General features: G+C 41.3%; 1 protein-coding gene across 1 annotated transcript in view; it reads right to left on the bottom strand.

Annotated features, from left to right (window-relative positions):
* LUZP2 (leucine zipper protein 2) overlaps positions 1-17,398 on the bottom strand; it is a 1,349,153-nt gene that overhangs the window by 234,336 nt on the left and 1,097,419 nt on the right.

The following is a 17,398-nucleotide window of genomic DNA, read 5'->3' as shown; positions in this document are numbered from 1 at the left end:
AAAAGTACCTGACAATTTATTGACATTACCAGTAATCATCTCCTGTATTTGTGTGCTAGCTCATATTCTTCTCTGCTACTGTGTTGTGTTCTAGAGCCTGTAATCTTGGCATGGGTTCTATACTCTAAGTTATTGCCTTTTGCTTGACATTTCAAATCCTTCAGTCATCCTGGCTTGTAACTTCTGGTCAGATCTACTTAGGGGCCTATCTATCAAGCTCTGCATGAAGCTTGAGGGTCAGTGTTTCTGGCGAGCCTGCAGGCTAAAGACCGCTGCTCCATAACCCTGTCCACCTGTTTTGAGTATGATCGGGTTGACTGACACCTCCCTGCTGGTGGCCGATTGGCTGCAAATCTGCAGGGGGCGGCGTTGCACCAGCAGCTCACAAGAACTGCTGGTGCAATGCTGAATACAGAGAGTGTATTGCTCTCCGCATTCAGCGAGGTCTGGCGGACCTGATCCGCACTGTCGGATCAGGTCCGCCAGACCTTTGATAAATATCCCCTTAATCTCTACTCTCTTGGTGCTGAATTTAAAGATGTATTCACTTTCAAAGAACCTGTTGCATTTTAGATAATGCCTTTGCAAAGTATACAATTGTGTTTAAGTTCGCATTAAAGGGACAGTCTACTACCAAAATTGTATTGTTTAAATAGATAATCAATTTATTACCCATTCCCTAGTTTTGCATAACCAACACAGTTATACTTTTTACCACTGTGATTACCTTGCATCTAAGCCTCTGAAGACTGCCCCCTTATTTTAGTTCTTTTGACAGACTTGCATTTTACCCGATCAGTGGCCTCTCCTAAGTAACTCCATGGGAGTGAGCACAATGTTTATCTATATGGCACACATGAACTAAGCCCTCTAGCTGTGAAAAACTGTCAAATTCTTTGAGATAAGAGGCGGCCTTCAAGAGCTTAGATATTAGCACATGAGCCTATCTAGGTTTACCTTTCAACAAAGAATGCCAAAAGAACAAAGCAAATTTGATTACAAAAGTGAATTGGAAAGTTGTTTAAAATTGCATGCCCTATCTGAATCATGAAAGTTTAATTTTGGCTAATGATGAGTCCCTTTAAGTAAATGTTATCATCATTGCAACAATATGAAGTGTACTCTAACATATGTAATAATTCTACCTCAGGAATTCAACAACAATTATGTAGTACAATCTCAAAGAGTTTTGACCATTATAAATTCTTATCCATGCCAATTATTCACATAAAAGACATGAGTGAAATTATAGGTTTCAGTAGCTACAGCGTATTATGTCCGCCAGACTTTGATAAATCGGCCCCATAGTATTAGAATATTGTTAGTATCATTTGAATCAAAGAATAATGTCAGTCAAACATTTGATTGAATACTTGAATATGAAATATGAAACAACAAACACTTACCCACCCTATTAAGAAATAACACAGAATATTATTTTAATGGAAGATTTCCTTTTGGCACCAGTACAAAAACATTCGCTATGAACAGCCAGTACAAAGTTATACATCGTTGAACATAACTATTCTTTTATTTAGCTGAGGGAGCCCTCATGCCATCTACCTCTTTATATCAATTGGTACTTCAAGATTCTATTAACTCAAATATGATAAGCTAACTCTGGTTCCCGTTTCCAGCAATCTTCAGATGATTTATCCCTGGTAACATGTCTTTTCTTTTGTTTTCAACCATAAGAATGTACTTTATCAGATGTATTTTACTAAACCAGATTCATTACAATTCATACTACACTGCCACTATCAGTAATGAGAACAAAAACAATAACAAATGCCTTCTGAGCCACGCACCATTAAAAAAACAAAAACAAATAAAAAATGTTTAAGAGACACTTTTTTTTCTATGCTTCATTCTAGCTGTAAAGTTGATTAGATAGGTACCTGAGCTCAAGATGCCTTCTGATTTATCACATTACTGTGGAAGCAGTACTGCGGCCTATTTTGTTTTGTAAAACTGACAGTTTAAATGAATTTGCTCTCACTAAATCTATTTTCTGTATATTTTATCTCTTTCCTACAAATAAAAGAAGATTAGGTAATTCGGGAAATTAAATCGGCGTGTGGAGCCTTTTGCAAAATGTTATATTTTCATTGGGACATTTAGAACATATATATATATATATATATATATATATATATATATATATATATATATATTAAAAACAAACAAACACAGAGACCATGCATCAGGATATACTTTGCTAACAAGTTTAAAGAGACAGTATGCATTATAATATTCTTTGCAGAAATAAGCATTGCAATACACTGATAATTTACATGGGGCTAGATTACAAGTGGTACTCTAAAGTTAGCATGGGCGCAATATTGCAATATCGCTACTGCCCTAACTTGCGCCTGTATTTCAAGTTGAAACTTACATGCCTATTCTAGATTTAAAAGACTCTAGACAAGTTTATCTGGGCTTCTATGTTCAAGAGGGAAATATTTAGGACTATTCTCCCTCTGCTTCAGCAGGGAAAATATATGTCCATGGTAGGTTTGAAGGATGCTTACCTTCATATCCCTATCTACAAGAACCACTACCAGTTTCTAAGGTTTGCCTTTCAGGACAAATACTTTGCCTTTCAGGACAAATACCAAATTTCTGGGAACTCTCCTGTCTGTATTAAGAGCTGAAGGTATTTCTGTGGCTTCATACCTGGGGCAATATCTTGGTTCAGGATTATGTCTACCTTTAGGTGTATCTCATATGATAAAGCACTTGTTGTTTCTTTGCAAGCATGGTTGGAGAATCAACATTCCACAAATTGGGATTTTTCCTTGAAGTCATTATTGACTTCATTTCTATGAGTTTTCCCTTAACCGATCAAAGGAGACTGATGGTGTAACTCTTCATTATCTTTATAGCCCTACAGTAGCTCAGTGCATGGAAGTGTTAGGTCAGATGTTTACAGCATTAGACACTATTCCTTTTTAAAAGTAAGAGTGCCTTTGTTCTGGTGGATATACCAACAATTTGTTTCTCTGGGGGTGTCCATTGTATGCCCAACGTGGACAATAGTCACTAAAGACACAAGTCTCTCGGATTGGAGTGCAGTATGGGGGTCCAGGAGGACACAAGGAGTTTGATCTCCTTGGGAGGTTTTGTTACCAATACATGTCCTAGAACTCTGTGCAATCTTTAGGGCCTTCAGGGATGGCCTCTCCTGAAAGAAGAGACTCATCTGTGTTTTTAATAAGATAATGTCACAGCAGTGGCCTATTTCACATATCAAGGAGGAACTCACAGCTCCCTAGCAATGGAAGATCCCAAATTTTGACTTGGGCAGAAAACAATCCCTGTACCATTTCTGCAATTCATATCTCAGGTGAGATCATGAGGGAAGAAGCCTATCTCGGAAGAAGCCTATCTCCGCCAACAATTCTTTCATCCAGGGGAATGGTATCTTCATGAATGTCTTCTTTAGATTGTAGCTCAATGGGGTCTACCAGTGATAGACCTGGTGGCTTCTCGTTTTATCAATAACCTTTTGAGATATTTTGCAACATTCAGGAATCCTGTCAGGGTGCCAGGAATCAGACTGAGACAAGAAGTGCAAAAATAATCACACCTTTATTAATAGCAAAAAAATGATAAAAAGTCTGCAAGTCAAATAAGCCAGGAATCAAAACCAGAACTGGTAGTCAGACGAGCCGAGTCAGGCGCCAAAGCGAATAGTCAGACGAGCCAGAATCAGGAACAAGGAGAACAGCAGAGTCAGGAACAAGCCAGGGATCAGGAACCAGGAAGGACGTCAGACAGCCAGGTAATACACAGGAGCTCTCACAAACAGGTCTGAGACAACGCAAGCGCAAAGCATAATGAACAGAGGCCCTTTAAATAATAAGTGATGGCATCACAATTCTGAGACTGCCTCCTGTCTCACATGGATGATGTACACCAGTCTGGCCATAAAAGGAAGTACAGGAAATGAGCAGCATCACACAGTATGCACCAGAGTCAGGAAGAGAGGTGAGCTCCATGGCTGTTTAATTTTCCTTACATACCTCCTTCAATTGTTCTCTTTTTTAAGAGCAATAGCTTGTATCTAACTAAAGTTTTTATTTGTAATTTATATTGCTCTAGGTTGGCCATGCAGAACTTGGTTCGCAGATTTGGCACAGAGTTCCAATTCTTTTCCATGGCCTCTATCTCTAAAACAATACCTACTGTATAAAAGCCCTTTATATTATCAAGATCTTGAGTATCTCAACTTGAAGACTTGGAAATTAATTGATTAATTTTAGAGCAGAGTGTTTTGTTTTGTTTATTTTGTTGCTGCAGTTGAAAATTTTATTCAGTCCAGAAAACCTGTTACAGAAAAATATTTCACAAGATTTGAAAAGATTTTCTTTCTTGGTATGAAGAACAAGGTTTTAGCTGTCATTCCTTTAGGATTTCTAGGATTCTTTAGTTTTTACAAAAGAGCTTGGTTAAGGGGTTTTCTGTTAGTTCTTTTTAAGGTCAGAGTATTTTGGGTTATTTCACAAGAAAATTGTTAAAGTTCATGACATTCAGAACTTTGTTCAAGTTTTAGTGGGGATAAGGCCAGCATTTAAACCAATTTATCCTCCTTGGAATCTTAATTTGGTTCTAGCTTTGTAAGTTTCTCCCTTAAAACCTCTGCACAGTTTAGACATCAGCTTTTGTCCTAGAAGGTATTGTTTCTTTTATAAATATCTATTGCTTGAAGAGTTTCTGTATTGTCTGCTCTTTCTTGTGAGTCCACTTATCTGTTTTTTTCACCAGGATAAGGCAGCTTTGAGGACTAAATGTGACTTTTTACATCAGTTGGGAAATTTTAGTTCCTTCAGGTCCACATAAAGACCACAACCATTACTTTAGCTTCTTTGCTAAAACTCTTGATTCCCAAGGCTTAGTTAGAGATAGGGATGGTTACCTGAAATGTTTTAAAGACCATTATACTAGACCAGTTTCCACTTACTTGGTGTTCTACAAAAAAAAATTAAAAAATTCCTGGCTATAACTACTCGTGGACTCTACAACTTGGATATTGGTTCCCAGAAGTAGTGATGTCCCGAACTGTTCGCCCGCGAACGGTTCACAGCGAACATAGCTTGTTGATCCGCCCCTATGTGTCATCATTGTGGAAACTTTGACCCTTTATGTCACAGCCGCCTGACACATTAGAGCCAATCAACATCAGACACTCCCTCACAGACACTCCCAGCTACTCGGAATCCGCCATTTTAGACTCATAACGACCTTGCTTTTTTAATGAGAGGACATGTTGTGTTTTCGCTCCTGACATTAATAGTAAAAACATAGCTAGGCTAGTGTATTTACAGTCCAGAAGGACTCCACTCATCTCTGCTGCAAGCACAGCACCCCAAAAAGCCCTTTAGGGCTATATTTCGTGCCGTTTTTTTTTTGTTTGTTTTTTTTTTTTATTAGCATTTGCCTGACTTTCAGCTGTGTGTTTAAGGCTCACAGCATATGCTGTGACTACTGCCACCACTGATATCTCCCTAACAACATTAGTTTAAATTGAACTAACCCAAAAATATAATTATTTTTCTAGTGTAATTTTTTTTCATTTTCTATCAGGCCAGTGTCACACAGCATATACTCTGGTTCATTGCTCTGTGCCAGCCAGCAGCCAGCAGTGTTAATATCCGTTTATAACATTATTTTTAATTTAAAAAAAAAACACAAAAAAATATGTTTCTAGTGTAATCTAATTACATTTCCTATCATGCATGTGTCTGTCAGGCTCACTCAGCATTAATATACCTCTTTTTTTTCAGTCTTTTGGTTAATTGGTCTGTGCCAGGCAGCCACCCAGCACTCATATCTATTTTTCTTTCACCTTAATTTTAATATATAAAAAAAAAGTTTAAATTTGTTTGCTAGTGTAATCAAATCTAATTTTCTATCCGGCCTGTGTGTTTTGCTGACATAGAGAGCCTACTGTGTTTACTTGCTGCCCTCCCTAGTCTATGAGCCACGACTCATATGTGTTTAACCTTTTTTTAATTTCCCCCCCAAAAAATAATTTCAATCATTTTTCTAGTGTAATCTAATAGTATTTTCTATCAGGCGTGTGTGTATCCGACATACATAGCCTACTGTTTTTAATAGCTGCCCTTCCAAGGCTATCAGCCATGACTCATATGTATGTGCTTAACCTTTTTCTTAAAATTTCCAAAAAAAAGTCTTTAAATCATTATGCTAGTGTAATCTAATTGTATTTTCTATCAGGCCTGTGTCTAACTGTCTATCTGACTTACACAGCATACTGTTGTTATAATTGCTGCCCTACGTAGCAGCCAGCCAGTGCGACCACTCATAGGCCTAGATTTGGAGTTCGGCGGTAAAAGGGCTGTTAACGCTCCGCGGGCTTTTTTCTGGCCGCACCATAAAATTAACTCTGGTATCGAGAGTTCAAACAAATGCTGCGTTAGGCTCCAAAAAAGGAGCGTAGAGCATTTTTACCGCAAATACAACTCTCGATACCAGAGTTGCTTACGGACGCGGCCGGCCTCAAAAACGTGCTCGTGCACGATTCTCCCATAGGAAACAATGGGGCTGTTTGAGCTGAAAAAAACCTAACACCTGCAAAAAAGCAGCGTTCAGCTCCTAACGCAGCCCCATTGTTTCCTATGGGGAAACACTTCCTACGTCTGCACCTAACACTCTAACATGTACCCCGAGTCTAAACACCCCTAGCCTTACACTTATTAACCCCTAATCTGCCGCCCCCGCTATCGCTGACCCCTGCATATTTTTTTAAACCCCTAATCTGCCGCTCCGTAAACCGCCGCCACCTACGTTATCCCTATGTACCCCTAATCTGCTACCCCTAACACCGCCGACCCCTATATTATATTTATTAACCCCTAACCTGCCCCCCACAACGTCGCCGACACCTGCCTACACTTATTAACCCCTAATCTGCCGAGCGGACCTGAGCGCTACTATAATAAAGTTATTAACCCCTAATCCGCCTCACTAACCCTATCATAAATAGTATTAACCCCTAATCTGCCCTCCCTAACATCGCCGACACCTAACTTCAATTATTAACCCCTAATCTCCGACCGGAGCTCACCGCTATTCTAATAAATGTATTAACCCCTAAAGCTAAGTCTAACCCTAACACTAACACCCCCCTAAGTTAAATATAATTTTATCTAACGAAATAAATTAACTCTTATTAAATAACTTATTTCTATTTAAAGCTAAATACTTACCTGTAAAATAAATCCTAATATAGCTACAATATAAATTATAATTATAATATAGCTATTTTAGGATTAATATTTATTTTACAGGTAACTTTGTATTTATTTTAACCAGGTACAATAGCTATTAAATAGTTAAGAACTATTTAATAGTTACCTAGTTAAAATAATAACAAATTTACCTGTAAAATAAATCCTAACCTAAGTTATAATTAAACCTAACACTACCCTATCAATAAAATAATTAAATAAACTACCTACAATTACCTACAATTAACCTAACACTACACTATCAATAAATTAATTAAACACAATTCCTACAAATAAATACAATTAAATAAACTAGCTAAAGTACAAAAAATAAAAAAGAACTAAGTTACAGAAAATAAAAAAATATTTACAAACATAAGAAAAATATTACAACAATTTTAAACTAATTACACCTACTCTAAGCCCCCTAATAAAATAACAAAGCCCCCCAAAATAAAAAATTCCCTACCCTATTCTAAATTAAAAAAGTTACAAGCTCTTTTACCTTACCAGCCCTGAACAGGGCCCTTTGCGGGGCATGCCCCAAGAATTTCAGCTCTTTTGCCTGTAAAAAAAAACATACAATACCCCCCCCCAACATTACAACCCACCACCCACATACCCCTAATCTAACCCAAACCCCCCTTAAATAAACCTAACACTAAGCCCCTGAAGATCTTCCTACCTTGTCTTCACCATCCAGGTATCACCGATCCGTCCTGGCTCCAAGATCTTCATCCAACCCAAGCGGGGGTTGGCGATCCATAATCCGGTCCAGAAGAGGCTCCAAAGTCTTCCTCCTATCCGGCAAGAAGAGGACATCCGGACCGGCAAACATCTTCTCCAAGCGGCATCTTCGATCTTCTTCCATCCGGAGCGAAGCGGCAGGATCCTGAAGACATCCAGCGCGGAACATCCATCCGGACCGACGACTGAACGACGAATGACTGTTCCTTTAAGGGACGTCATCCAAGATGGCGTCCCTCGAATTCCGATTGGCTGATAGGATTCTATCAGCCAATCGGAATTAAGGTAGGAATTTTCTGATTGGCTGATGGAATCAGCCAATCAGAATCTAGTTCAATCCGATTGGCCGATCCAATCAGCCAATCAGATTGAGCTCGCATTCTATTGGCTGTTCCGATCAGAATTAGAATAGCGGTGAGCTCCGGTCGGCAGATTAGGGGTTAATAATTGAAGTTAGGTGTCGGCGATGTTAGGGAGGGCAGATTAGGGGTTAATACTATTTATGATAGGGTTAGTGAGGCGGATTAGGGGTTAATACATTTATTATAGTAGCGCTCAGGTCCGCTCGGCAGATTAGGGATTAATAAGTGTAGGCAGGTGTCGGCGACGTTGAGGGGGGCAGATTAGGGGTTAATAAATATAATATAGGGGTCGGCGATGTTAGGGGCAGCAGATTAGGGGTACATAGGGATAACGTAGGTGGCGGCGATTTGCGGTCGGAAGATTAGGGGTTAATTATTTTAAGTAGCTGGCGGCGACGTTGTGGGGGGCAAGTTAGGGTTTAATAAATGTAATACAGGGGTCGGCGGGGTTAGGGGCAGCAGATTAGGGGTACATAAATATAACGTAGGTGGCGGTCGGCAGATTAGGGGTTAAAAATTTTAATCGAGTGGCGGCGGTGTGGGGGGACCTCGGGTTTAAGGGGTTACATAGGTAGGTTATGGGAGTTAGTGTACTTTAGGGTACAGTAGTTAAGAGCTTTATGAACCGGCGTTAGCCAGAAAGCTCTTAACTCCTGCTATTTTCAGGCGGCTGGAATCTTGTCGTTAGAGCTCTAACGCTCACTTCAGAAACGACTCTAAATACCAGCGCTAGAAAGATCCCATTGAAAATATAGGCTACGCAAATGGCGTAGGGGGATCTGCGGTATGGAAAAGTCGCGGCTGTAAAGTGAGCGTTAGACCCTTTAATCACTGACTCCAAATACCAGCGGGCGGCCAAAACCAGCGTTAGGAGCCTCTAACGCTGGTTTTGACGGCTACCGCCGAACTCCAAATCTAGGCCATAGAGTCATATGTGCATTGCACTTCTTAACATAATTTTAATATTAAAATCTAAAATTTTAAAATATTTTGCTAGTGTAATGTAACTTAATTTTAATCAGTCCTGTGTTTTTGTCACTTACACAGCATACTGTGTTCAATTACTGCCCTACTTACCATCCACGACTCATATCTGCCAGCCTGTCTGCCAGGCCCAAGTAGCCAATTAGTGGCACCAATCACAATTCTTGTAACAGTAATAAAAATAAAAAAAATCATAATTTTTTGGACTACAAATATTCAGTCTCCTAGGGCCATTGAATTTCATTTACCTCCTGCCTGCCACTGCCAGCCTTTTGTGCCAGGCCGTCTAGCCAACTATTTACACCAATCATAATTGTTGTCACAGTCAGACAGTATAGTTATTAATTTAAATAAAAAAAATTTTAGTGTTGATCTTAACCCTCAGTTTGCTCGTGCCTTTGAATTGCACTTTTCTACAGCCTTCTAAGCCTGTGTGCCAGGCCTACTTAAAAAATATTTACACCAATCATATTTGTTGTGACAGTATTCTAATAATTAAAAATTAAAATTTTTGGTAATAGTTGCTGTGATTTGAATCGTCAGTTTGCTGGTGCCATTGAAACGCACTTTCCTCCTGCCTTGCAGCCTGCTGTGAGCCGGCCACCCTACCTAGCCCATTGTTGTCAAGCAATCATATTTCTGTTAACAGTATTTGCAAAAATTGTCAATCATCACTGTTTAGGGACTGTCAGTAATCAGTCTCCTGTGTCCTTGAATTGCATCTCCCTCCTGCCTGCCATCCTTTTGTGCCAGGCCGTCTATGCCAACTATTTACACCAATCCTAATTTTTTGTCACAGTTATAGTTACTAATTATAATTAAAAAAATCTTTATTGTTGATGATCTTAACCCTCAGTTTGCTTGTGCCTTTGAATTCAGCTTGCTCTATAGCCTTCCAAGCCTGTGTGCCAGGCCTACTTAAAAAATATTTACACCAAACATATTTGTTGTGACAGTATTCTAATAATTAAAATTAAAATTTTTTGTAATAGTTGCTGTGATTTGAATCGTCAGTTTGCTTGGTGCCATTGAAACGCACTTTCCTCACTGCCTTGCAGCCTGCTGTGAGCCAGGCCCCTACCTAGCCAATTGTTGTCAGCAATCATATTTCTGTTAACAGTATTGCAAAAATTGTCAATCATCACTGTTTAGACTGTCAGTAATCAGTCTCCTAGTGTTCTTGAATTGCATCTCCCTCCTGCCTGCCATCCTTTTGTGCCAGGCCGTCTTGCCAACTATTTACACCAATCCTAATTTTTTGTCACAGTATAGTTACTAATTAAAATTAAAAAAATCTTTATTGTTGATGATCTTAACCCTCAGTTTGCTCATGCCTTTGAATTCAGTTGTCTACAGCCTTCCAAGCATGTGTGCCAGGCCTACTTAAAAAATATTTACACCAATCATATTTGTTGTGACAGTATTCTAATAATTAAAAATTAAAAATTTTGGTAATAGTTGCTGTGATTTGAATCGTCAGTTTGCTGGTGCCATTGAAACGCACTTTCCTCCTGCCTTGCAGCCTGCTTTGAGCCAGGCCCCCACCTAGCCAATTGTTGTCAGCAATCATAGTTCTGTTAACAGTATTGCAAAAATTGTCAATCATCACTGTTTAGACTGTCAGTAATCAGTCTCCTAGTATCCTTGAATTGCATCTCCCTCCTGCCTGCCATCCTTTTGTGCCAGGCCGTCTTGCCAACTATTTACACCAATCCTAATTTTTTGTCACAGTATAGTTACTAATTATAATTTAAAAAATCTTTATTGTTGATGATCTTAACCCTCAGTTTGCTCATGCCTTTGAATTCAGTTGTCTACAGCCTTCCAAGCCTGTGTGCCAGGCCTACTTAAAAAATATTTACACCAATCATATTTGTTGTGACAGTATTCTAATAATTAAAAATTAAAATTTTTGGTAATAGTTGCTGTGATTTGAAACCTCAGTTTGCTGGTGCCATTGAATAGCACTTTCCTCCTGCCTTGCAACCTGCTGTGAGCCAGGCCCACCTAGCCAATTGTTGTCAGAAATCATTTTTCTTTTAACAGTATTGCAAAAATTGTCAATCATCACTGTTTTGACTGTCATTAATCAGTCTCCTAGTGTCCTTGAATTGCATCTCCCTCCTGCCTGCCATCCTTTTGTGCCAGGCCGTCTTGCCAACTATTTACACCAATCCTAATTGTTGTCACAGTATAGTTACTAATTTAAATTAAAAAAATCTTTATTGTTGATCTTAATCCTCATTTTGCTTGTGCCATTGAATTGCACTTTTCTACTGCCTGCCAGCCTGTGTGCCAGGCCCAACTATCCAATTAGTGCTAGCAATCATATTTCTTTTAACAGTATTGCAAAATTTGTCAATCAACACTGTTTTGACTGTCAATCTGCAGTCTACTAGTGCCCTTGAATTGCATTTTCCTCCTGCCTGCCTGCCTGTGTGCCAGTCCCAACTAGCCAATTAGTGCCACCACTCATATTTATTGTAACAGGATTGGATAATTTTGTTAATCATAACTGTTTTGACTGTGATTCTTCAGTCTCCTAGTGCCATTGAATTGCAGTTTCCTTTCTCCCAGCGTGTGTGCCAGACAGGCACATTTGCCAACTAGTGCCAAACAATCATTATTTGTTGCCACAGTACTAGTAATATTTCAAAAACATTAACAATTTGTGATTTTTAAAACATCTGTCTTTTTTGTTGTTGTCAGGTCTCACAGCGTATACTGTGCCACTTTCACAGTGCCCACCACTCAATTGGTGATAATAGTATTGTTAGTGTCCATTTAAAAAAAAAAGACAGGCAGAGGCAGGCCACCCCGCAGGTTCCGTGGTCGTGGTCGTGGTGCTGTGATTCCTTTAAGACCCTACAAAATATGCACATTGTTCAGACGCCGGGTGCCAGGGGGATGCAAAACTTCTGAGGAGGACCTAGTTGAATGGCTAACACAGGAAACCCAATCTTCTTCAGCTTCCGCTGCTAGGACTCCTAACTTGACGCACCATCTAAGTCCAGCCTGTGCTTTGGGCAGGTCTCAAGTGACCAGTGACACTCCGCCTGCCTGTCACCACCACCAACACTAGCACCACAGCCGCTTCACTTGATCTGTCACAGGAGTTATTGACACATCATTTTGAAGAAATGAGTGATGTGCAACCATCATTGACAGAGGATGTAGATAATAGTGATCAGTCTCAGTCAGGCAGCATTACCGACATGGAGGTACGGTGTGATGATGATGGTGATGTTGTACCCGCTGCTGCTTCCTTTCTTGATGTTTCAGATACAAGTGAAGCGGTTGATAATGATGTGTCGGTGGATGTCACGTGGGTGCCTGCTAGAAGAGAAGAAGAAGAGGGGGAAAGTTCAGATGTGGAGACAGAGAGGAGGAGGAGGAGGAGGAGGAGACGATTTGGAAGCATGGGGAGGTCGTCTCAAGGAGCTAGTGGCACAGTCAGACAGCATGCATCGTCACCAGGGGTCAGCCAGACAGCCCGCCGACGCCCATCAACGCATGCTGTTGCCACCACCAGAATGCCGTCATCGCAGAGCTCAGCAGTGTGGCATTTTTTTTTGTGTGTCTGCCTCTGACAACAGCGATGCCATTGCAACCTGTGCCAAAAGAAACTGAAGTCGTGGGAAGTCCAACAGCCACCCTAGGTACAAACTGCTTTGCGAAGGCACATGTCTCCCATCACAAAGGCCGATGGGAAGAACACATGAGTAGAAGCAGCACACAAAGTGCAAAGCCGCCCTCCTCCTCCTGCTCCAGCATCTTCAGCCACGGTAACCAGTGCTGTCCTCCTTGCCCCCTCTCAACATCCTCCACTCAGTCTCTCTTACGTAGCAGTTCCTGGTCATCTGCCCACAGTCAGGTGTCTGTCAAGGACATGTTTGAGCGTAAGAAGCCAATTTCTCAAAGTCACCCCCTTGCCCCGGCATCTGACAGCTGGCTTGTCTGAACTCTTAGCCCGCCAGACTTTTACCATACAAGCTGGTGGAGTCTGATGCTTTCAAAAAATTTGTATCTATTGGGGACACCGCAGTGGAAGGTACCTGGCAGAAATTTTCTTTTCACAAAAGGCAATCCCAAACCTGTACTCTGTTGTGAGAAAGGAAGTTATGGCATGTCTGGCACACAGCGTTGGGGCAAGGGTCCATATGACCACGGATAGCTGGTCTGCAAAGCATGGTCAGGGCAGGTATATCACCTACACTGCGCATTGGGTAAACCTGCTGACTTCTGACAAGCATGGAATGCGTGGCTCTGCAGAAGAGTTGGTGACACCGCCACGACTTGCAGGCAGGCCTGCTGCTACCTCCTCTACTCCTCCTACTCCATCCTCTTCCATAACCTCTTCCTCGCTGAGTCCTCTTCAACTTCTGCGTCTTGCTCCACATCTATGGCACCCCCCCAGCTCCCCAGGTACTATGCTACATCCCGGGTACGGCAGTGTCATGCCGTCTTGGGGTTGACTTGCCTGAAAGCGGAGAGTCACACCGCACCAGCACTCCCTGACCTGCCCTGAATGCACAGGTGGATCAGTGGCTGACTCCGCACCAAGGCAAGGTTGTTTCTGACAATGGAAGTAATTTGGTGGCGGCATTGAAAATTGGGCAAGTTGACACATGTTGCCCTGCATGGCACATGTGTGTAATCTGATTGTACAACGATTTGTCCATAAGTACCCAGGGCTTACAGGACGTCCTGAAGCAGGCCCAGGAAGGTGTGTGGCCATTTCAGGCGTTCCTACACGGACATGGCGCACTTGTCTGATATCCAGCGTCGAAACAACCTGCCAGTGAGGCGCTTGATTTGCGACAGCCCGACACGGTGGAATTCAACACTCCTAATGTTTGACCGCCTGCTCCAACAAGAAAAAGCTGTTAATGAGTATTTGTATGACCGGGGTGCTAGGACAGCCTCTGGGGAGCTGGGGATATTTTGCCAAATTACTGGACGCTCATGCGCAATGCTGTAGGCTCATGCTTCCTTTTGAGGAGGTGACAAACCTTGTCAGTCGCACCGAAGGCACCATCAGCGACATCATACCATTTGTTTTCTTCCTGGAGCTTGCCCTGCGAAGAGTGCTGGATCAGGCAGTAGATGAGCGTGAGAGGAAGGGAGAGTTGTGGTGTCCATCACCCCACAAACAGCCTGAATCAGCATCGCTTGCTGGACCTGCGGCAATGCAGGAAGAGGATTGTGAGGAAGAGGAGTCAGAGGAGGAATGTGGCTTTGAGGAGGAGGAGGAGGAGGAAGACCAAGCACAACAGGCATCCCAGGGTGCTCGTTGTTGTCACCTCTCTGGTACCCGTGGTGTTGTACATGGCTGGGGGGAAGAAGATACCATCAGTGAGATCAGTGAGGAGGAGGAACGGGACATGATTAGCTCAGCATCCAACCTTGTTCAAATGGGTTCTTTCATGCTGTCGTGCCTGTTGAGGGACCCTCGTATAAAAAAGCTGAAGGAGAACGACCTGTACTGGGTGTCCACGCTCCTCGACCCCCGTATAAGCATAAAGTGCCTGAAATGTTACCAAATTCCCGCAAGTCGGAAAGGATGGAGCATTTTCATAATAAATTAAAAACTATGCTTTACACAGCATATAAGGGTGATGTCACAGCACCACGGGAATGTAACAGGGGAAGAGATGAAATTAATCCTCCTCCTCCCACGACCATGGCGGCAAGGACAGGACTCTTTCCTGACGTCTTGTTGATGGAGGACATGCGTACCTTTTTAACTCCCATGCACCATCAGAGCCTTTCGGGATCCAGCCTTAGAGAAAGACTCAACCGACAGGTAGCAGACTACCTAGATTTAACTGCGGATCTCAACACTCTCAGGAGTGATGGACCCCTTGACTACTGGGTGTGCAGGCTGGACTTGTGGCCTGAGCTATCCCAATTTGCAATGGAACTTCTGGCCTGCCCCGCTTCAAGTGTCCTGTCCGAAAGGACTTTCAGTGCAGCAGGAGGTTTTGTCACTGAGAAGAGAAGTCACCTAAGTCAAAAAAGCCTTGACTATCTCACTTTTATAAAAATGAATGACGGCCTGGATCCCGAAGGGACTGACATTGGGCGATACATTTGAATAAAAAAGGCCTGATGACGAGATGAGCTGGCTTGGGCTACAACTGGTACACAAGCTGGCCTTTTTTTTTTTTTTATAAAGCTGGAGGACTTGCTTGACTTATCTGCCAACAACTAGTGTTCAAGCCACAAGCTTTTAGCGGACTTTATAAATGTTTTACAAACATCAATTTTTTCTGGCCGCTGCTACAGCAGTTGCTACAACAATACCCCAATTTTTCAGTCATTTGTACATTCAAAATTTTTCTGGCCTTTGCTGCAGCTCTGTGGGTACAAAACTCAAATAAAAAAAATAAGGCACATAACACTTGTGATTAAAACTGTTACAAATTGTATAACTTAGCACACCACTCATATCTTGTGGACCAATAAATTGAACGCAAAATGCCACAAATTTGAAAGAGTAGGACCGACCAAGCATCTTTATCCATCTCTTGGTTGCTCTAAATTATCTCCGTGTTCCATCTATGCCATACCTGTACTCTATTGTGCAAAAGGGTGGCATATGTGGTGTTTCATGCTGTTGTGCCTGTTGCGGGTCGTGGCCCATGGTATAAAAAGGCTTAAGGAGAATGACCTGTAATGGGTGCCCCATCAAATTTTTAGAAAAATGTTCCTGGTTCCTCTCAATTATCTCTGGGTTTCTAAAATGGATGCCATACCTGTACTCGCTTGTGCAAAAGGATGGCATATGTGGTGGTGTTTCCTGCAGTTGTTTCTGTTGAGGGTGCTGGACCCTCTTATAAAAAGCTGAAGGAGAACGACTGGAGTTGGGAGTCCAAGCATGGTTTTTGGGGCTATTTCACTTTTCAAACAATTATCTGTGGGTTTCTAAAATCAATGCCGTACAGTACTCTATTGTTCAAAGGATGCCATATGTTCTCTTTCCTGCTGGTATTTTGTTTGAGGGTCCTGGACCCTCTTATAAAAAGGCCTAAGGAGAAAGAGGTGTACTGGGTGTCCACTCATTTGTTTTTTCTATTTCACATTTGACCAAAATTATCTCTGGGTTTGTAAAATTAATGCTGTACCTGTACTCTATTGTTCAAAAGGATGCCATACATCCTCTTTCCTGATGGTGTTTTTTTTTAAGGGTCCTGGACCCTCTTATAAAAAGGCCTAAGGAGAAAGAAGTGTACTGGGTGTCCATCGAATCATTTTTTTTTATTCAAATTTCATTTGCAACAAATTATCTCTGGGTTTCTAAAATCAATGCCTTTCCTGTACTCTATTGTTCAAAAGGATGCCATATCGTCCTCTTTCCTGATTGTGTTTTTTTTATGGTCCTGGACCCTCTTATAAAAAGGCCTAAGGAGAAAGAAGTGTACTGGGTGTCCATTGAATCTTTTTTTTTATTCAAATTTCCAATTTGCAACAAATTATCTCTGGGTTTCTAAAATCAATGCCTTTCCTGTACTCTATTGTTCAAAAGGATGCCATACGTCCTCTTTCCTGCTGGTGTTTTTTTGAGGGTCCTGGACCCTCTTATAAAAAGGCCTAAGGAGAAAGAGGTGTACTTGGTGTCCATCGAATCATTTTTTTTATTCAAATTTACATTTGCAAAAAAAATTATCTGGGTTTCTAAAATCAATGCCTTTCCAGTACTCTATTGTTCAAAAGTATGCCATATGTCCTCTTTCCTGCTGGGTTTTTGTTTGAGGGTCCTGGACCCTCTTATAAAAAGGCATATGGATAAAGAATTGTACCTGGTGACTGTCCATCGAATCATTTTTTTGATTCAAATTCACTGGTTGCAACAAATTATCTCCCGGGTTTCTAAAATCAATGCCTTTCCTATAATCTTTTTTTCAAAAAGTATGCCATATGTCCTCTTTTCCTTCTGCTGGTTTTGTTGAGTGTCCTGGAGCCTCTGCTAAAAAGGCCTAAGGATAAAGAAGTGTACTGGGTGTCTATTCAATGTTTTTTTAGATTTCCCGGTTGTAACCAATTATCTCT

This window comes from Bombina bombina, chromosome 7 (genome assembly GCF_027579735.1).
Source record: "Bombina bombina isolate aBomBom1 chromosome 7, aBomBom1.pri, whole genome shotgun sequence".
NCBI classification, from domain to species: domain Eukaryota; kingdom Metazoa; phylum Chordata; class Amphibia; order Anura; family Bombinatoridae; genus Bombina; species Bombina bombina.
Note: the sequence above shows the minus strand (reverse complement) of the source record. Positions and strands in the feature narration are given on the sequence as shown.